This window comes from Lithobates pipiens, unplaced genomic scaffold (genome assembly GCF_037356315.1).
Source record: "Lithobates pipiens isolate NorthernLeopardFrog02 unplaced genomic scaffold, aLitPip1_a1.2 Scaffold_22, whole genome shotgun sequence".
NCBI classification, from domain to species: Eukaryota; Metazoa; Chordata; class Amphibia; order Anura; family Ranidae; genus Lithobates; species Lithobates pipiens.
This window is the reverse complement of record NW_027507784.1, coordinates 209,833,881-209,856,880: the sequence shown is the minus strand read 5'-3', so window position 1 is coordinate 209,856,880 and position 23,000 is coordinate 209,833,881. Positions and strand designations below refer to the sequence as shown.

The 23,000-nt window shown below is 43.1% G+C and overlaps 1 protein-coding gene across 2 annotated transcripts in view; it reads left to right on the top strand.

Moving 5' to 3' along the window:
- The window catches only part of USP7 (ubiquitin specific peptidase 7), a gene marked incomplete in the record, with an annotated part of 508,930 nt that overhangs the window by 432,617 nt on the left and 53,313 nt on the right, over nucleotides 1–23,000 (top strand).

Below are 23,000 nucleotides of genomic sequence, written 5' to 3'. Positions count from 1 at the left end.
GACAGTTCGCAACCTGTGGCAGGTGACGTGGCAAGTGGACAGTTCGCAACCTGTGGCAGGTGACGTGGCAAGTGGACAATCCACAACTTGTGGCAGGTGACGTGGCAAGTGGACAATCCACAACTTGTGGCAGGTGACGTGGCAAGTGGACAATCCACAACTTGTGGCAGGTGACGTGGCAAGTGGACAATCCACAACTTGTGGCAGGTGACGTGGCAAGTGGACAATCCACAACTTGTGGCAGGTGACGTGGCAAGTGGGCAATCCACAACTTGTGGCAGGTGACGTGGCAAGTGGGCAATCCACAACTTGTGGCAGGTGACGTGGCAAGTTGACAATCCACAACTTGTGGCAGGTGATGTGGCAGGTGACACGCTAAATAAAAGTACACTGCTGCTCTCACAGCTGCTGCTACTCATTCTGGTCTCACAAAATGGCTGAAATAGTAATACTGTTTTTTGAGCTTGGGGAGGGTCTATGATGTTAGCTTGCCTAAATGTTTCTAGACGCAAACGTGGTAAAACGCTGCTAAATCGCAGCAAACAGGGTGTTTCTAAACGCCGGTTTCAGCTTTTAAAACGTGTTCAGCAGAGTTTGCACTGGCGTCTCGTATGCATGAAGCCTTAGGATGATGTAACTTGCGTGCATTTGCCCAGTAGTTAATTTTATCACAGCACCCAGGCATGCCAAGAATGTACACAGTTTCAAATGTGCAGTTTAGTTTTCATTCAGAAGAACACATTTCTGCCTAAATTGCTGCCTTAGGTTTCCTTTGTCTTTTTCTTTCAAAGTGCTGTACTGTTAATCTTCAAACACAGCTTTGCATTTAGGTTATCTATATTGGCTAACTTATAGATGCAAGCTTTTAAAGCAAGTTCGTTTTTATTTATTTTTTTTTTTTTTTATTTTTTTTTTTTTTAAGCATTGTAGAGCTGTAAAAAGAAAATGTTCTGAAAACTCACAATTAAGCAACAAATAGAATATAATCAATTTCCCATGAGTAGCAATGGCTAATGAAATGGAAACAGTTTTTCTCTTATAATAAAGTATTTTTGTAATGTCTATATACCTTAGATAAGAAGTGTGAAGCAAAACGGGCTGTCTTGTCAGATGTTATAACCTATATTAAAATTGTAGAGGCACACAAATTATGTCTGCTATTGTCACAATCTAGAGCAGGGATCTACAAACTTTCTAATCAAAGGGCCAGTGTAGGCTTTGGGGTGGTCGGACTGTGACCAATGTGGGATTAAAGATTGCCCCATCATGGTTTTAATCGGGGGAATAAGGCCCTATCGTTGGTATCAATGGGAAGAATAGCGTATTTTGATGGTGACAGTGGGAGAATGGTGCCCCATCATTGGTGTCGGTTGAGGGAATAGTTCCCCAAGGGCAAGATAAAGGCAAGAAAAGGGCCACTCTTGCCCCCGCACCACATTCCACTGGTCTAGAGTTTCAGATTTTTCTGCAAGTTTACGTTTCCATTCCAACTTTTAAATATTTTTGTGATCTCTCCGAACTTGTCTCATCAACATTTGAATCGTGTAGGCCATTTAGCAATCATCTGAAATGAGAATATACCCTGTGTTCTGTACTTCTACTGTGATTCCTATTATGCTGTTGGTTTTGTAGATGTTTGGAGGTGTTGCATCTTTTCTGCAAGCATAGAGGTGTTTTAATTTAGTTCTAGTTGTTCAGGGAGCTTTTCACAATCGGTAGTTTTCAATTGGGTGGTTGTCGATATGACAAAATATGCACGGAATAGGTTCTGGGAATATTTCCTGGAAGTAGTTTATACTTTTTGTAGAAGACTGCAAGAGTTGTGATTTTTTTAATTTTTTTCCCCCTCAGAACTTCTAGGCACAAGGTTATTGGAGGCAATCAGTTGGAAATGATTAGGTCTCTAATTTACAACACAATTTTCTTAAAACATTACTAGTGTGAATATGCTCCATTTTGCATGCACAGCTCGGTGTACATTTTCTGCATTCCCTAGCTGATAGGGAGATTTAACTACGGTGCTTATGAACAGGAGTTGTGTAACCATGGCTAGCCGTTTTTTTTTTGATAATTATTTTACTTTTCAGAAGTAACACCATTACAGAGTTATAAAAAAAAACAGCAAACACTGATGGAGGTTACGCAGAACCTGACACAACCCCTACACACACACCCCCCCCCCCCCCCCCCCCCGTCTGTGAATGTGCAGACCCCCAATCATACAAAAAATACATTAAGCAGGGAACAGTAGCGCATACACTGTTGAAACGTGTAAACTGGAGTAAACACTTGAGCCCCAAATTTTAAAAAGCTTCCTTACCCCGACATTTGTCAGTGGTGGAGCAATTCTAGCCTTGGATGAGAGTATTATACTAGGAATGTGGAACAAGACAGGTCAAGTCTTACATACAGTTTGCCATCCAGCTTCTAACAAAAGTGAGAGAGAAGCCATGCTGCACTACCCGTTTGTCTGTTACCGAGTGCCAGCCACCCCATGAATTCTCAAATTTCTAAGAGCAGTGCTGTTTTAGAGAAGTGGCCTTATAGAATGGGGGAGCTGCATTCACCAGTAATTTCCAGATTTTTACTGTGTGGACTAATGGTTTTTGGTGTAAAATTATCACATTTCGAGCTTAAAGTAATATACTTAACAGTGTTCTGTGTGCTACCGTGTTTGCAAGTATCTCTATAAGGCACAATAAACCTAACCAACAGGACCGGCAGGATTGTAATTCTGGTTATTAAACGTGTAACGTCTTTCCAATATTGTTGGACTCTGGGGCAAGCCCAGAAAACACCAGAGATGTATGTTGAATAGTTGCATCTCTAGCACTTTGCCAGCTTGGATGGCTTATAGTAGATACGATGGAGGAATTTATATTAAACAGTTTCCAGCTGAAACCAAAAGTTTGAACAGTTAAACTACATGTCCCAATTGTCCCCCTGTAAATCAGGAACAGTGAGTGAATTTATATTTAACTTGGTCAAAGGTCAGCAATATTTCAGGAAACAGTCACCTATGATCTCTCTACCTGAATCCAGCTTTGTGGGCAGGCAAAGGAATTGTCATTAGATGAGGATAACGGGTTCATCCATAGAGATGAAAATTATGAAACCCTACTATCATTTTCTGGGGACAAATTTACAGTCAGCAGCTCTCTGCTCAGGGAGCTGTGAGAACCGAGCCATCAACTATGTTCGGTGGATCGGTTCTTGTGCAGAGGCAGCAGGGGACAGATGGCTGCATCCACCTAGGTAAGTATGATAATCCAAAAAAGTGCAAACCCGTACTTCTCTTTTAAACAAGCTTCAACATTTTTCTTCACCATTGAAGTCTTGTGTGTCGCGCGTGCATACAGGGTATGGCGGGCGAGAGCGTTACTTATTTACTTTGAAACAATTGTACCTGCTAATTCCAAGTCTTTCTCCACAAGTGGTCCTTTGCACTTGGACAACTATTCTGATTATTTTTACTACTGTCTTAAGTCTTGCTAGAAGCACTGATTGTTGCCAGTTTATGGTGAAATGATTTTCTTTCCACTTTTGGATTATGGCGCCAACAGTGCTCACTGGAACATTCAGACGTTTGGAAATCCTCCTGTAACCAATTCCATCAGCATGTTTTGCAACAATAAGGTTTCAAAGGTCTTGAGAGAGCTCTTTGCTTTTACCCATCATGAGATCGTAATGACACCTTTTTATAGGCCATTAGTTGAGACTGAACCAGCTGATATTAATTTGCACTGACAAGGTGCAAGATTGCGTTCTAATACTGATTTCAGCTGTTGTCTTGGCTTTCCATACCTTTTTTCACATCCTTTTCTTCATGTGCGCAATAATTTTTTCCTGTTCCAGTTTATTACACAACTTCATTTCGGACCTTAACCACTTTAAAGACCGGGCCTCTTTTTTAGATGTGGTGTTTACGAGTTCAAAAATGTTTTTGCTAGAAAATTACTTAGAACCCCCAAGCCATTATACGTTTTTTTTTTTTAATTTTTTTTTTTTTTCCCCCTAACATCCTAGGAAATAAAATGGTGGTCGTTGCAATACTTTGTTGCACCGTATTTGCGCAGCGGTCTTACAAGCGCACTTTTATTTTTTAATCTTTTTTTTTTTTTGTAGTAAAAAATAAGACAACAGTAAAGTTAGCCCAATTTTTTTTTCATATAAAAGAAAATGTTACGCTGAGTAAATTGATACCCAGCATGTCACACTTCAAAATTTCCCTCGTGGAATGGCGGCAAACTTTAACCCTTAATCTCCATAGGTGACAGTTAAAAAATAATTCTATCAGTTGCATGTTTTGTGTTGGAGGAAGTCTAGGGCCAGAGTTATTGCTCTCGCTTTACCGATCGCGGCAGTATCTCACGTGTGGTTTAAACACCGTTTTCATATGCGAGCGCTACTCGATGGGACAAGGCACGTTTAAAAAAGTTGTTTTTTTGTTTTGTTTTGTTTTTTATTATTTTACACAGTTTAAATAAAAAAAAAGTGTCACTTTTATTCCTATTACAAGGAATGTAAACCTCTTGTAATAGAAAAAAGCATGACACGACCTCTTAAATATGAGATCTGGGGTCAAAAAGACCTCAGATCTGAGATTTGAACTTAAATGCAAAAAAATAAATAAAAAATGGGCCTGCTCAACGACATACGTGAGAGGCATGTCTGGTATAGACATGAGTTGCTCAGCAAACACAGCTGGGTGGGGATCCTCCACTCCCTCGGGCAGCTCAACAGCTCTGATGTTTCTGCATTGGTGTTTTTCTGCGTCATCAACTTTAGTTGAAGTCTGCAAGCACAGAGTGTGACCCCAACTATGCTCCACCACACTCAGGCTATCTTTGGCCTCGGTCACTCTGCTATTGATTTTCTCAAGGCTTTGCCTATTGAGTGCATTCAGTAGTAAGTGTGTCAATGCCATTAGTGCAGCCCGCAATAACATCAAGACTAAGTTTTGATGCCTGTGTCAGGTTCAGGATCAGACTTTGGCACTGTTGCCTGTGAGCCTGGAAGGAAGACTGTTGTCAGTCCCTCTACTGATGTAGAGGGGCCGACTAGAGGTACAAGCTCCATGCTAGAGGAGGACTTTCTGCCTGGTGTCCTGCCCAGGAAAGACCAGATTTGCTGGGCAATGCTCACAGTTCGGCTTCTCCCCGCTCTGAGGCCAGTGCTCCTTAGCTGGCTTTCCAGCTCCCTTCACAGGGATGATCAGCCAGCAAGTAGATCAGGATGGGGTTTAATCTGCACTAATGCGAGCATGGCATCATTGGAGGATAGGTCCAATTAACCTACCAGCATGTCTTTAGAGTGTGGGAGGAAACCCACGCAGGCACAGGGAGAACATGCGAACTCCAGGCAGGTATTGTGGTTGGGGTGCGAACCAGTGCCCCTTTTGCTGTTAGGCAAAAGTGCTAACCACTACACCACTGTGCTGTCTGTTTATAATATTTTTACAGACATAAGTCTGCATTTGCTCAAAATGTGTATGGTAGGGAAAAATTGGAAAATAAGATGAGCAGCACACACTTCGCAGTATATGCATATTTCCCCGTAGTCTATACTCATACTGGACAGACGGAATTTTTCTGCCTCACGACCAACTGTAGACACTTCAGATTCATCAACTGGGTCCTGAGACTGTTTTCTTTGGGCTGATACCATTTTCACAATTCCACATGAGATCCCTGCAGAGAACTCTTATCCGTTTGGTACAAGATGCCCCTGATCTTAAGACAGAACTCCTCTCTTAAGAGAGTCCTCATTCTCAGATTTGCCTGTCAAGGTGGCTACAGTCTATGCCCCTGAAAATGGGCAGGTATTTTCTCCTCCTTCAGTGGAAAATGGTCATAAGGGGCTCCAACTTTCAGTAGATGAGCAAGATGCATCCTGTCATTGCAGGACCATAGGTAGTAAAGTAAAGCTTCTAGTCAATATCATTGAACTTGGAGCAATTCACCATTCTTTCACTGGGCTGTGCATCCAGGTCAAATTTAGTCTGACGGTGCCACAGCTGTGACATACATCAACCATTAAGAAAAGACCAGGAGCTTGGCAGCAGCCACAAAGGCATGTGCTTGTCTGAGCAGTTTCGGCTGTTTTAAAGACCATATATATATTTAAAGTTTTTTATATATATATATATATATATATATATATATATATATATATATATATATATATATATATATATATATATATATAAATTTCACAATCCTATACTTGCAGTTGATCAGTGGAAGACACAAAAAAAATAAAATAAAGCATGATCCAATTTGCTCCAGCAGGGGAAAAATCCTTCCTGATCCCCCAGAAGGCTAATGGATATTCCCTTTATCAACTTTAAGGGTATTGTTATCCAGTTATTTTGTGCATATAGGAAAGAATCTAGGCCCTTTTTTAAATCTATTGAGCTGGCCAGAACCAGCTCTTGAGGGAATCTATTCCACATTTTCGCAGCTCTTACTATGAAAAAGCCTTTCCGTATTTGGAGATTAAATCTTTTACTCCAGACGTACAGAGAGAAACATGTTCCAGCATCTGCAGCTCTGCCCCACAGCCTGTAACAATGGGCTGGGAATTTTCTGCCCACACTTGGGGTCACTATTTGAAAACGGCGTTGCCATTTGAGGCTCTGCTCACGCGGCTGCATCATTCATTCAGTTTCCTGTGAATGCCTAAAAGTACGGCTGATTGCCTGTAGTTTTCAATGAGCTACGACGGTCCTCGTAGTTAACCACTTGCCTACTAGCCACTTTTATCCCTTTTTTGCCCGGGCCAATTTTGTCACACTTTCACAATTATGCAGTCATGCAACACTGTACCCAAAATACATTTTTATAATTTTTTTTTTATTTTCACACAAATAGTTTTCTTTTGGTGGTATTTACCCACCTTTTTATAGTACATCATAGGACACAGCACCAGGAGGGATCCGTGCTGGATTTAAAAAGCCTCCACAACCGGATCCATCCCGCCACTACAGTTGCAGAATGGTACCCGGGCCTCGCATAGAAGAACAAGGTTTTGCCTGTAACACTCCTCTTTGAAAGCTGTACCCTAGGAACCAGGACTCTTTTTGGTCTTGCTACATTACCTAAAGCTGTCCTTAGCGGTGATATACATGGTCCAGAGGAGTGGACCCCCCTATTAAAAGGGCCTCAGGCTTTGAAGGTTTAACCACGCTGCCCGCTGTGATGGGTGAGGTTTGGATCTGTCTGTTCACAGCAGTATCCTGCAGCGAGAAAAAGGTAAAAAAAAAGCATAGAAACTGCAAAGTCCACCTATGACTTTTCTTTCAATTATATTGCAAAAGGCCTTAAAAACTCCTCTAGAAGGAGTAATAGTGTATAGATCCTGTTTAAATCTGTGCTAATGCAGCGTGTGCCTCAGCAACTGGAAGGGGGTCTCCTCTCCCCCTAAATGGGGAAACTGAGTGGATAGAGATACATTGTTTATACAAGCATAAATCTGGAAAGCTGATAAAATGGCTGTGTGAATCCCGCCTCCCCTCTGAGGTGACTCTTGCTAAAGCACAGAAAAGGGTGTGGCGCATAGACAATCAGGCTCACACCTGAAAAAGCTTAAAGCTTATACTCCGGGAAACGGTGTCTATCAGCGCAGCTGAAGCAAGGCTGCTACAGGACACAGAAGCGCTGGTGCACGTGAGGGGTTTACACAGGCATTTGCAGTACAGGAAAAAACGAATTGTTTAGCATTAGATCATTCTGTGCTACCATTGTTTTTCCTACTATTGTTCAAATAAAGTGTTCTTGGAGTACCTTTTGGTTTTTGCACTGGCTTCAAGGCTTACTACTAAGGCACCAAAACCACCCCCAGGCACTGGGAACTCCAGACATGCCTTCGCATTGTCATCCTCTCCGGAGATACCTGACATGGCAAGCCAGGGTGAGTCATTGGAAGCAATTGGTGGTGCGACTGCTTCTCACACTTCAGCCCCTGTATACGTGACTGAAGATGAATTTGACTCTGCCCTGCAGGGTTTAGAAGGAAGATTAGTGGCTTTAATCGCATCCTCCATTAAAGGAGATAAGCGTGCTAGATCCCTCTCTCCTACTCCAAACCCTGTACCAGGGGAACAGTGGGGACAGGTTGGGGTATTACCCTCCAACAATCGGGGAAAAAACAAACCGATTACTCCTCTGCGGAGGAAACAACAGTTGAAGTTTCAACTTCACAATCTAAGGCACAAATCCTTACGGACATGGTTCGCTCCACTTCCATGCTACCACTAACAGAGTCAGCTGAAAGTCTGGTTTCTTCTTTGGGTTCCTTGAAACCTTCACAACCAGTGCGTGCGTTTTCAGTCCACACATTGCTAAAGAAGCTTATTTATACCGAATGGGATCATCCGGATAAGCATTTCCTCTGTCCAAAGAGATTCTCAGTTCTCTATCCTAATGGAGGCAAAATTCACCAAAAAATGGAAAGCTCCAGCAGTAGATGTTGCGATTTCCAGTGTGTGCGAGTTCCAGACGTTTTTACAGCCGTTTTTTTGAGCGTTTTTTGCAGCTTAAAAACGCCTGTCCATGTTAGTCTATGGCTTCATGCCCACCTAGGCGTCTTTGAGCTGCAAATGGCATAGGCGTTTTTAAGCTGTAAAAAAACCCCAGGACCAGTGCGTTCCATGGCGCGGAGCTAGAGCTGTAAAAACGCGCACCAACGCGTAACATATTTTCTTTGTTGTCTGAGTGCTATAGCCAACGACGTTTTTAATGCCGATTTTTTTTTTTTTTTTTTCCAGGCGTCGGAGCCAGCTTTGCAGCCAGTTTTTTAAAACGTCCATGTGCATGAGCACTTAAAGTTTAACTTGTCCAGTGAACAATGCACAAATGCTAAAGGATCAACAGATAAAAAGTTGGAATTCCTGTTCAAATCCTCTTTTTCTTTAGCAGGTACTGTTGCTCGGCCTGCAATTACAGCTAGAGGCATTTGTCAGATCTTAAAAGACCAGTTCACAGAGGCCCTTAATGAAGCTCCCTGCACTACAGGTCAGAGCCCGATTTTACCAAAAGCATTGTTTTGCTATAGATGCTATAAAGGATTCTATTCACCAGGCATCTCGCCTTGCACTTGTGCTAGTACACATGCGTAGGACCCTTTGGCTAAAGGGTTGGTCTGCCGAAGCACCCTGCAAAAACCCCCTGTCTAGTTTCCCAGTTCATGGGGAGTGACTATTTTGGCGATGATTTGGATAAATACATCCAGACAATTTCCAGTGGAAAAAGTACTCTTTTGCCAGTCAGAAGAAAGTATAAACGTCCTTCATTTAAACTGCCTTTCTCTCCTGCGCCAAGCGCATCCGCCTCTAGGCAGTGACAATGGCTTCCACCACCAGATTCCAGAGGAAAATCACAGGGTCAGGCCCAGGCTCAAAGGAAGACATGGAACCGCAAGACTACAAAGCAGAATACTAAGGCCTCTTCATGAAGAGGCATCTCCCCTCACCAAGGTGGGGGGAAGACTTCTGCATTTCGCAGAAGTTTGTCAGAGGGAAACTCCGGACAGGTGGGCTCTCTCCACAGTGACTCTAGGATACAAACTAGAGTTTCAGGAGTTTCCACCATCTCACTTTGAGATCAAACGCTCCCAAGGAAACAGAGAAAAGACAATCCCTGTTTCAAGCATTAGACTGATTCAGGGGGTAATCGTACAGATCCCCACAGAAGAACAATGTTTAGGTTTCTATTCAAACTGTTTACGGTACCAAAACCGAATGGAGATGTCAGGCCCATTCTGGATCTAAAAAATCTAAACTGGTTCCTAAAAATTTGCTCTTTTCGAATGGAGTCAATCAGGTCAGTGGTCTCCATCCTACAAGGCAGAGACCTTCTGGTGTCCATCGACATCAGGGACTCATATCTGCATGCCCCTATATTTCCCGCTCACCAAAGGTCTCTGTGATATGAATGGTACTTTCAGTTCACGGCCTTACCCCTTCGGTCTACCCACAGCACCACGGGTATTAACAAAAATACTGGCCCCACCTCTAGCCAGGTTGAGGGCACAGGGCATAACAGTGTTGGCGTGCCTAGACGATCTATTGTTAATAGACCAGTCAGTGACTCACTTAAGGCAAAGCGTACGCATTACAACCAGTTACCTGGAAAGTCTTGGTTGGATCCTCAACCTAGAGAAGTCTTCCTTAAAAACTGTAAGAAGGCTGGATTACTTAGGCCTGATCCCAGATACAGCCCAGAAAAGGGTGCTCTTGCCTCCAGCAAAGATCAGCTCTATACAAGAGCTGGATACGGATGGTCAGGTCAAAAGAAAATCCTTCGATTTGCCTTTGCATGAGGTTGTTAGTAAAGATGGTAGCTTCATTCGAAGCAGTCCCCTATGCCCAGTTCCATTCAAGACTGTTGCAAAACAGAATCCTCTCTGCTGGGAACAAAATGATCCAAGCTTTGGACTAGCCTATTTGGCTGTCCCCAAGAGTGTCTCAAAGCCTCAGTTGGTGGTTATGAAGCCAGAATTTGCTGAAGGGGAAATCCTTCAGACCAATAATCTGGAAAGTAGTAATGACGGATGCCAGCCTCTCAGGCTGGGGAGCGGTACCAGAGGAGACTGTCCAGGGAAAGTGGTCAGTCAAAACTCAAAGGCTCTGCCCATCAACATCCTAAAGATTCGGGCAGTGTATCTGTCTCTGTAAACCTGGACCTCCAGGTTAAAGAATTGTCCACTCCGGATTCAATGCCACGGCTGTGGCCTATATCAATCACTAAGGGGACACCAAGAGTTTCTCAGCTCAGAGAGAGGTGAACCATAGCCTAATTTGGGCAGAAAGGAATGTCCCTTCTCTATCGGCAGTTTTCATTCCATAAGTAGAAAATTGGCAGGCGGACTATCTGTCACCAGCAGTTATTCCCAGGGGAATGGTCTCCTGTTTCGGGCTGTTTGACAAAGATGGGAGACTCCAGACATACAGTGCCTTGCGAAAGTATTCGGCCCCCTTGAACTTTTCAACCTTTTGCCACATTTCAGGCTTCAAGCATAGATATAAAATTTGTATTTTTTGTGAAGAATCACCAACAAGTGGAACACAATTGTAAAGTGGAACAAAATCTATTGGATAATTTAAACTTTTTTTAGCAAATAAAAAAACTGAAAAGTGGTGCGTGCAAAATTATTCGGCCTCTTTACTTTCAGTGCAGCAAACTCTCACTCCAGAAGTTCAGCGAGGATCTCTGAATTATCCAATGTTGTCCTAAATGACTGATGGTGATAAATAGAATCCACCTGTGTGTAATCAAGTCTCTGTATAAATGCACCTGCTCTGTGATAGTCTCAGGATTCTGTTGAAAGCGCAGAGAGCATCATGAAGACCAAGGAACACACCAGGCAGGTCCGTAATACTGTTGTGGAGAAGTTTAAAGCTGGATTTGGATACAAAAAGATTTCCCAAGCTTTAAACATCCCAAAGAGCACTGTGCAAGCGATCATTTTGAAATGGAAGGAGTATCAGACCACTGCAAATCTATCAAGACCTGGCCGTCCCTCTAAACTTTCAGCTCGAACAAGGAGAAGACTGATCAGAGATGCAGCCAAGAGGCCCATGATCACTCTGGATGAACTACAGAGAACTACAGCTAAGGTGGGAGAGTCTGTCCATAGGACAACAATCAGTCGTACACTGCACAAATCTGGCCTTTATGGAAGAGTGGCAAGAAGAAAGCCATTTCTCAAAGATATCCATAAAAAGTCTCATCTAAAGTTTGCCACAAGCCACCTGGGAGACACACCAAACATGTGGAAGAAGGTGCTCTGGTCAGATGAAACCAAAATCAAACTTTTTGCCCACAATACAAAACGATATGTTTGGCGTAAAAGCAACACAGCTCATCACCCTCAACACACCATCCCCACTATCAAACATGGTGGTGGTAGCATCATGGTTTGGGCCTGCTTTTCTTCAGGGACAGGGAAGATGGATGCAGCCAAATACAGGACCATTCTGGATGAAAACCTGTTGGAGTCTGCAAAAGACCTGAAACTGGGACGGAGATTTATCTTCCAACAAGACAATGATCCCAAATATACAGCAAAATCTACAAAGGAATGGTTCACAAATAAACGTATCCAGGTGTTAGAATGGCCATGTCAAAGTCCAGACCTGAATCCAATCGAGAATCTGTGGAAAGAGCTGAAAACTGCTGTTCACAAACGCTCTCCATCCAACCTCCACTGAGCTCGAGCTGTTTTGCAAGGAAGAATGGGCAAGAATTTCAGTCTCTCGATGTGCAAAACTGATAGACATACCCAAAGCGACTTGCAGCTGTAATCGCAGCAAAAGGTGGCTCTACAAAGTATTAACGCAAGGGGGCCGAATAATTTTGCACGCCCCATTTTTCATTTTTTTATTAGTTTTTATTGGTAAAATAGATTTTGTTCCACTTCACAATTGTGTCCCACTTGTTGGTGATTCTTCACAAAAAATAAAAATGTTATATCTTTGTTTGAAGCCTGAAATGTGGCAAAAGGTTGAAAAGTTCAAGGAGGCTGAATACTTTCGCAAGGCACTGTAGTTCTGCTAGCATACAGATTCGACATGTGTGTCCAGGACAAGGGATCCACTCTTATATGGAACAGATGCGCTGGTAACCCCGTGGGATCAATTTTCACTGATCTTCTCTTTTTCCCCCCAATTCACTTGCTGCCTCGACTTCTTTGCAGGATCAAGCTGGAAAGAAAGCCGGTGATTCTGGTAGCACCAGCATGGTCCAGAAGGTCATGGTACGCAGAGATCATAAAGATGGCAGTGGGAGGGTCTTTAGCCTCTCCCACTAAGGCCAGACCTGCTATCACAGGGGCCTATCTTCTGTCCTACTTTACGTACGCTAAATTTAACGGCTTTGCTATTGAAACACACATTCTGAAGAAGCGTGGGCTTTCTAGGTGTGGTATCTCAACTTTACTCAATGCAAGGAAATCAGTTTCCAGAGCTCTATATTATAGATTTTGGAAAGTTTGTTTTCTGGTGTGAATCCAAGGTTGTGCCTTTCTACAATTGGGCGTAGAGATGAAGTTGGCCCTATCGGTTTTATTTCAAAGACCACTTGCTTTAGTCTGGGGTTCTATGCAAGGGGTGATCCGGATTAATCCGCCAGTTAAATCACCTTTAACCCCTTGGGACTTGAATTTTGTTTTGTCAGTGTTACAAAAACCGCCATGTGAAGCTGATATTTTTGGTTGCTATATCCTCAGCAAGGAGGTTTCAGAATTGGCTGCTCTTGATATTTGATTGAGGACAGAGTGGTGTTACGCCCTTGTCCAGGCTTTTTGCCAAAAGTGGTTTCAGGCTTTCATCTGAATGAAGATATTGTCCTGCCATAATTTTTCCCAAAACCATGTTCCAGGGAAGAAAAATCACTACATTGTCTTGATGTAGTGAGAGCAGTGAAAATCAGTTTAAAGAAAACTACTCAGATTCGTAGACTGATGTCTTATTTCTTCTGGCAGAAGGTCCTTCAAAAAAGGACAGGCAGCGTCAGAATCCACTGTTGCTAAGTGGATTCGGACAGTTATAATTCAAACTTATGATTCAATGGGGTAAGATTCCTCCTATTCAAGTTAAGGATCGGATCTTCAAGGCCGCAACTTATTCTTCGGTCCATACAATCACAAGATTTTACCAAGTGGATGTAAAAAGGAATGAGGATATCGCCTTTGGGCGCAGTGTGCTGCAGGCAGCAGTAGAAGTCCTCAAAGTCTGAGAGTGCCCTACTGGTTTTATCTCCCTCCACTCAAGTAGCATTGCTGTGGGATGTTCCACTAAGTAAATATTTAAGGCTCCGTGTCCTATGATAAAGAAAATAGGATTTTTCTAATGGCTTACTTGTAAAATCCTTTTCTTGGAGTACATCATAGGACACAGAGGTCCCACCCCTCTTAAGGGGTTTAAGTATATTGCTTGGCTACAAAAACCGAGGTGCTCCTGGAAGGAGGAAGGGGTTATATAGGGGAGTCAACTTTCTGTAGTGGGTGTGCCAGTTTGACACCTGAAGGTAGCTATAACCCACTAAGTAAATACTTAAGGCTCTTTGTCCTATGATGTACTCCAACAAAAGGATTTTACAGGTAAGCTGTTATAAAAATCCTATTTTTTATTTTTCTCTCTTCGTTGATGGACACAGCATCTTCATTTTGACCTTAGGGTTATATCTCCTCTTTAGGAGAGGACGTGGCAGAACACAAGTTAAAACAGCAAAACTGCAGGGGCCAGTTCTACTGGCTATAACCCCTCACACTGCATCCAGCAGCTCAGTTTTTTTCTGCGTAGGACGACTTGGCTCCCGGTGGGACCATTGGTCCTTGGAATTTTTTTTTTCTGCATTTTTGATTCCTGTGATCTACAATCGACAGCCGTGCTGGGTGGCAGACTGGATAATAAAGATCCTAGTAGTCTCCGCAGCCTGGCCATCGAGTGTGAGCAGGCCCTAGCTACATGCTGGGTCGGCCACTACATACCCCATCTATACCAGGGGCGGCCGGTGAGCTATATACTCCGAGGCACACACATGACTGGGCTACTACTGTCCGTGTAACAGTGAGCCGTGGCCGACAGTCACCCTGTATTGCTCAGGTAATGGGTCTATCCGTGGAATGCGTCCAGCAGTCCCTACAGGAGGGCTAAGTATTGTTCCACCTGTCTCGGCAGGATGGAGCAGCTGGGCATTCCCTGGGAGGTCGATTAGAGGGTCTCTCACACTCCCATTCTTCTCTCCCTGTCCCTTCCCTCCTCCCCATGCTATGAGCCGCTGTGTGACTGGGCACATGGGGGTGCAGTGCACTTAACTGACCGGGGGGGGGGGCTCCGGGTCCTGGCAGGGGGCCTGCGCCACAGCTTGTTTTGTCTCTAGTGCTGGGTGCTTGTTTCCTTTTAGAACAGCTTGCTTTTTATTTTTTTTATTTATTTTTTGATCAATTTTTATTGATTTTAAAAATAAAGCATATAGAAAATACATCGTACAGTAAATTTCAAATACGAGTAAACAAGATATACAAGAGAGAAAAAAAGAAAAAAATTGACATTCTTATAGACGTACAGTTCATCCATTAAGTAAGAAATTAATAATACATTAGACACATAAAATTAAGTGATATATATATTAAATTGTATAAATATAAATATTAGCCTCCCCTAGACACCCCAGTGGGTGCTCAGCTGTGTCTTGGGGGAGGGAGATGTCGCCAATATTAAGTATTCTTAGACATATAAAACTACAATATATCCAAATATAATGAAACCAGGAATTGTAAACACAGTAAAAGTATATCTAGATATGGTTTAAGATTGTTTCAGAAAATCAGCGGATTTTGACCATCCCTCCCATGGTGACCACCTACGTTTTTCTTTTGGTAAATTACCTGCAATGGAGGCCATCATTAATTCATAGCTGTAGTGTAAGGATATGGTATCCAAAAGTTGACAGGCAGTTGGAGGTGTTGTAGATTTCCATAATCTGGTTATGGATAATCTGCCTGCCAGGAAGACATGTCATTACATGACGAAAAGGGTATGGTATGTCTTCTATAGTTAAGTTCAATATCGCTAACTCAGGTAAAAAAGGAATCTGTATTTGAGTTATGTCTGTTAATATAAGAAAAACATTTTTCCAGAACTCTTGGAGTTTAGTGCAACTCCAAAAAATATGAAACGTGTCACCTTTAGCGGAATTACATCTCCAACATTTAAATCCGATAAAGATGAATTAAAGGATGTTAATCTTGATGGAGTCAAATACCATCTAAGTGAAATTTTTTGAGTAAGTTCCCATAGTGCTGAGCTTTTAGTAGTTTTGTAGATACTTTTTAGTGCTTGTTCCCATTGTTGATCCGTAAAGGACTTTTGTAAATCATTTTCCCAATGTGAATGAGCGGTGGATTTTGTAAATAAACTTTTGAGGTGTAAGATATTGTAAATTAAGGAGATTCCTTTTTTGTGAATTGAGGAGGAATTAAGAAATTCCCATATTGGCGAAATATTGTATAAAGGAAGTTTGATTTTATTGAGGCATTGTTGTATGAGGGTATATGTAGATATGTTTGAATATAGTAAGTTAAATTGTTTTTGTAGAACAGAAAAGGATTGTGTATGTGTACCTATAAGCAGTTGGTTTATGTAATTGGTGCCTTTTTGAGACCAATGATGAAGAGATAGGTCATGTGATAAATGGTGTAAGGATTCGATTTCTTTAACATTTTCCAAGCTTTGGTCATGGCAATCATGGTAGGAGGTAGATCTTTGGATAATTTAGTCCCTAATGGAGTACTTAGAAGCCAGTCCTTCAATCCGGGACTTAATAGAAAGGTATGTTCGATGTTGCTCCAGAGTTTACTTGGAGGATTTTGGAACCATTCTTTAGATTGATCAATTATTACTGCTATATAGTAATCAATAGAACCTGACCCACCCGCCAGTTTGTGATTTCTTAATATGGAATGAGCACATCTAGGTTTTGTTCCGTACCAAATACATTGGTTGAGTAATCTTTGTAGGGATGTAAAGAAATATTTAGGAATGGGGATAGGTAAAGGATTTGAGGTAAATGCATCATTTTGAACGCTGCTAATCTTCCAGTCCACGAAAGTTCCAGTTTAGTGATCTTCTGGGATTCTGTACGTAATTTATTCAGAAAGGGTTTATAGTTTGACTTAAAAAGGTGTTTTGTAGATCTTGTGAGTTGTATACCCAAATAAGAAATATTATCTTCAGACCATGTAAAGGGGTATTGGGCTTGTAAGAGGTTTCTGGTGGTAGCATTTAGTTTTATATCCAATATATGGGATTTTGTTGTATTTAGATTGTATAAGGATACTTGACTGAACCATTCCAATGTTTCGCATACTGCGGCTAATGATGAGGTAGGGTTTGTTAATATAAGTATTATATCATCCGCAAAAAGACTAATTTTATGAGTGGTGGAACCCAAGTTTATTCCCGTGATCTTAGAATTTTTCGGCTTCGTTCCAGTCTCCTCATCGTAAACACGGAAGCGACGTCATGACGTCGCTTCCCGTTTACTCGGCTGCCAATGGCGCCGGTTTAAAAAAATATCCGGTATGCAGAATCGCCGTTTTCGGCGATCTGAATACATTGAAGTGTAAAGGAGGGGTGGGGGGTCTTTTAGACCCCCGATCCCTCCATAAAGAGGACCTGTCACCACCTATTACTGTCACAAGGGATTTTTACATTCCTTGTGACAGCAATAAAAGTGATACATTTTTTATTTTTTTTTAAACAATTTAGTCATTTTAAAATAAATAAAATAAAAAATTTAAAGCGCCCGCCGTCCCCGCGAGCTCGCGAAGCAAAGAAAACTCATACGGAAGTCGCGCCCGCGTATGTAAACGGTGTTCAAATTACACATATGAGGTATTGCCGCGATCGTCAGAGCGAGAGCAATAATTCTAGCACTAGAAACGCTAACCTGGTAACCGTAAAAAAAAATTTAAAGTTTCGCCTATTGAGATTTTTAGGTACCGTACTTTGTCATCAATCTACAAGTGCGCGCAATTATAAAGTGACATGTTTGGTATCTATTTACTTGGCGTAGCATTATCTTTCACATTATGCAAAAAAATTGGGCTAATTTTACTGTTTTTTTTTTTTTTTTATTCATGAAAGTGTCCCTTTTCCCAAAAAGTTGCGTTTAAAACACCACTGCGCAAATACCGTGTGACATAAAATATTGCAACAATCGCCGTTTTATTCTCTAGAGTCTCTGCTAAAAAAATATATATAATGTTTGGGGGTTCCAAGTAATTTTCTAGCAAAAAATATGGATTTTAACTTGTAAACACCAAATTCCAAAAATAGGCTTAGTCGTGAAAGGGTTAAGGAAAGTTGCTTGATGTGAGTTAAAAGCATAAAGATTAAGAATTGTATATTTAATCCCATTAATTGTGCAGATTAGAATAATGAAGCGACCATTAGGATCATATATTTCTTGTAGTAAGGTAAAGTCAATGTCTTTGCTTATTGCTTTGAGTACGCCTCTCTTTTTAGTGGTGAAGGTGGAATGAAAAATATGAGGTAATTTGTTATTTCGGCATAGTGAAGATGATGTAGGAGTCAGATGTGTCTCTTGAATACAAAGAATGTCGCTGTCAAATTTTTTTGCTGAATGCCAAAGGGATTGTGTCTTGACCGGATGGTTGAGTCCTCTGGCATTTAAGGATAATATTTTAAATGGCATAGTAGCTGAAGTAAATAAGAATAATAAATGGAAAAGGATAACACTGAGTTAGTAGGCAGTAGGTGGATCGTGGAAGAATGATCAAGATTCAGCGTTGTAATAAGTTAATTTGACTGGTATATAAATATGTATCAGAAAATATTGAACCTGGAATGAGAACTGTACTAAAACAGTCAAGAGAAAAAAAACAGAAAACAACAAGTCGTAAACTTATCAGTCACAAATATAACAAAAATTTGGCGGTGTGTGATAAACACAAATAGAAGCTGGAACAGCTAAACCGCTGTTGGAGGAAACCGTTAATGCCGGTGAAACAGAAGACAGAATTAATTTCCATGAGGGGATATTATAAACGATGTAAGTGGATCATTTAAGAGCCAGATATTTTCATTGGTTGATTCCTGATTGCGTTGGTATAGCAGAGGTATACGTTTTGATAAAGAAGGGTCAATTATTTTGGGTAGATCTAGAATTATCCCCCAATCCCTCAGAAGCTTGATGGCCTTTTGGATATCATTAACATGTGTCGATCCATTTCTAGTAATGATCAATGTGGCAGGATATCTCCATTTATATAGGAGTTTATGATTATGCATACTTTTAGTTATGGGATTCAAGTCTTGGTTGTAGCGTGTGCTTGGAAAGATCAGGGAATATTTGTATACCTTCAAATGGGCGTGGGAGTGGACCCTTAGATCTAGCTTCATACATCATTTTTTCTTTTACATGGAAAAAATTAATCCTCATAAGTATATCTCTCGGTACCGAAGCTGCCAGATGTTGTGGTTTTGCAATTCTGTGAAATTCTATCAATTATCAAGTCTCTTGGGGTAATATCAGGTAAAATTGTGCGAATTAAGTCTTTTGCATATTTGGGCAAATCTGGTGTAGAAATGCTTTCAGGGACACCTCTTAGGCTCCATGCACACTGAAGCTGATAAACTGCAGTTTATTGGCGTTTGGGCGTTTTTTGTAAAAGCCCATAAACTCCACTCTGTTAGCCTATGTGTCCATGCACACATGGACGTTTTTCAGCTTTAATGAGCAGTGGAGTTTATGGGCTTTTTTCTGAACGCCAGAAATTCGCGTTCAAAGTGCAGTTTTTCAGCGGCAAAAAACAACAAACTCTCATTAACGCTCGTTCATTAGTGTTCGGCATTCTATTTTTCAATGCATTGTGGGATTTTTGGAGTGTCCTCTGTGTATTTTTATAAAAAACGCCCATTAACGCTAACGCTGTAAAACGCTCATTAACGCTAGTATAAAACGCTGTTAAAAGCAGGTTTTTCAACCAGCGTTTTCTGCCAGCAATCTGGCGTCCAGAAATAGCTTTTTTGAGCTTCAGTGTGCATGGAGCCTTAATTTGACATTGTTACGTCTTGAACGGTCTTCCAAATCGGCCAGCTTAGCACGGACCCATTCCTGTTCCTCTTTTACCTCATCATAAGCATCAATGAGATCATTCACTGTATGAGAACATTCTGTCATTCCCCTTTCTATAGTGGAGACTATTATCTAATGAGCTCACTTCGGTACTTAATTTATGAAATAGGTTTGACAAATCCGAGACTGAGGAGTGTAGCAAAATTAGCATTTCCTTCAATGTAGTGTCTATAACTGGTTGTCCAGATGTGGGGAATGATTCCATAGGAGATTGTAAGGCCTGGTTAGTTTGTGGAGAATTAGAAGCCTGGGTCTGTAGTACTTGTGAATGAGGCTGTACTATTAATGTATCTATCCTCATTTTTGCTCTGGCTGGGCTATTTAACAAAGAGTCAGCACTGGTATTTTGAGTAGGGGATTTAGGTATTTCTCCTTTAATAGTATTCTCCTGCTGTTCTGAGGAGAGAGCGGTGTAATGTCCCTGAGACGCTGAAATGCCGTCGGCGCCATTTTGGGTCTCACTGACCTGTTCTTCGGGAGCATACATTAGTGTTGTAAGTTTTTTCAGTCCGTATTCACCCATTCTTTTACGTGACATCGTTACACGGGATGTCCGTTCGCTATTTGGTAATGTTTTTGGACGGAATTGCGGTCCCGTTCGGATCCAAAACATTCCGTTATTTCCCCTCACGACGGAGCTCTGTTCTTAAGCGTCCATCTTCCGCGCTGGCTGGCCACGCCCCCACAGCTTGCTTTTTACACAACACCTTGTGGCTTACGCAGAGGAGAGTGGACAGCAGCAGCACAGTGCAGTACCTGGGTCAGGGTGGCGAGTCTTGTGGGGGGCCCCTCAGTCTTTGGCAGCTAGGAGGGTGGACAGGCGAGTGTGGGTCAGCATGGCATCAGAAGCTCTAGCTTCTTCCACAGGCATCTCTGTTATGGCAACTGGTTCCCCTGCACCTGCAGTGCCTATGGACGCTCTGTCAGCGGTCCTGGAGGCCTCTGTTGCCAGGGTGGAAGCGGTGTGCGGGCGCAATGGGGGTAAAAATCGCCCCCACCGTCTTCTGGGGAAAGCTCTGATTCAGACTCGGGGCCCCGCTGTGGCAGACGGCCCCTGTTCTGACATGTCCGTGCAGGAAAAAGCGTTTGTAGGACCACTTATCACAGCTGTGTGGGATACCCTAAAGATGGAGGATACGGCGGGGGCATCTACAGAGCTGTCTGTCCCTTTCGGGTCCCACGCGCCGGCACACACGGCTGAGGTGTTTCCTTTCCCAACTTATTTTGATACGTTTACAAGGAGTGGGGAAAACCGTAGTGGGCCTTTTCAGTCCAGAAACACACGGCGGTGAGTTACTCCTTTGAGGAGAGTTTCCTGAAGAAATGGACATCTTCGATTGTTGCGTACCGAGGTTAAATAAGGTAACCACGATTCCGGTGGAAGGGACCCCTGCTTCCAAGGAAACTGCCGACAGGAGGGCTGAGGCGGTTGCCCGATCCATGTTTACAGTGGTGGGGTCAGCATTGCGGCCAGCGTTAGCCACGGCCCTGGTGTCAGACGCTTACTGAATGGGCTAAGTTGTTGCATCATGAGTTGGAGAAAAAAACAGGCTTCCCCGGCCTGCGTGGAGCTGGCAGACCAGTTGGTGCAGGGCTTTAAGTATGTCTGTGATGCATTTTTGGCTTTGCTAAGGCAGCGTGGGTTACCTGAGCGACCTGAGGGCAGCTTCTGCCTCAGAATTAAGGGAGGATGTGGCAATCGCCATGCAAACCCCTTGGGAGATTGGTTGAGTAATGAACCTACAGAAGTCAGTGTTGGTGCCGACTCAACGACTGGAGTACCTGGGCTTGCTTTTGGACTCCTCAGAGGCGAGAGTCTTTCTCCCTTTGGACAAGCTGCAGACTCTTCAAGCTGCGGTGAAGTTGTGGGTGTCCCGCAGGTGGTCTTTCTGAATTTTTGCATGCAAGTCCTGGGTCTCATGGTAGCCACTTTCGAAGCGGTACCGTATGCTCAATTCCGCACTCGAGTCTTTCAAAAGGAGATCCTGTCCAAATGGGACAAATCTCCGTTGTCCCTGGATTGTCAAATTCGGGTGAGCCAGCTAGTCAGGGATTTCCTGCTCTGGTGGCTGAGGAAGTCGTTTCTTCCTCTTCATTGGACTGTGATCACAACGGACGCCAGCCTGACCAGTTTGGGGGGGGGTGAGCGTGGGGCGTACAGGGTCGCTGGACGCAAGAAGGATTCCACCTGCCGATCAGTGTGCTGGAGCTTCAGGCGATCCGGTGGTGCCTCTCCACATGGTCACAGAGGCTACAGGGGTGTCCGGTCAGGATCCAGTTGGACAATGCCATGGCGGTGGCCTATGTCAACCATCCAGGTGGAACAAGGAGCTCGGCTGCAGCACTGGAGGTCGTTCACATCCTGCGGTGGGCAGAGCAGCGCGTTCCAGCTCTGTCGGCCATGTACGTTCCAGGCATAGAAAACTGGCAAGCTGACCACCTAAGACGTCAGATGCTGGACGAAGGGGAATGGTCGCTACATCAGCATGTACAGATGCGTTGGTGGCTCCATGTGGGCATTATCGGTGATCTGATTGCCCCAGATTGGCCTTGGTGCCCGCGGTACGCTGGCAAATGGTGGCATGTGTTGCTTGGCGGCTGCCGATGCGAGAGGACCTTCTGTCGCAAGGTCCAATACTTTATCCTGCTTTAACAGCATGGCTGTTGAAAGCCGGGTGCTAAGGGACCGAGGTCTGTTGAATTCGGTAATCTCCACTATGCTGAGGGCACGGAAGTCATCTTTTCGGAAGATTTGTCATCATACGTGGAAGGCCTACATATCCATATGTGAGGAGATGGGGTGGTGTCCGCGCACATACTAAGTTTCCAGGATCCTGCTCTTTTTGCAGCGAAGAGTGTATCAGAAACTTAAGCACCATTAAGGGGCAGATTTACGCTTTGGCTGTCTTTTTTAGCGACCCTTGGCGACTCATTCATTGGTGAGTACATTTGTTGAGGGCCTTAGACATGTGGCCCCTCCAGTTCGACCACCACTGCCTCCGTGGTGAATCTGGTGCTCTCGGTGCTTCAGAAACCGCCATTTGAAAAAATTAGGGAGATCCCCTTATTTACACTCTCTCAGAAAGTAGTCTTTCTAGTGGCCATTACATCTGCCAGGAGGGTTTCTGAGTTGGCGGCCTTGTCGTGCAAGTCTCCCTACTTGGTCCTCCACAAGGATAAGGTAAGGTGGTGCTGCGCCCAGTCTTCTTTTTTTCCAAAGGTTGTTTCGGCTTTTCATCTAAATGAGGACATTGTGCTTCCGTCTTTATGTCCTCAGCTATCACACCCCAAATAGGTTGCATTGCTTGGACGTGGTCTGGGCTCTGCAGGTGTATC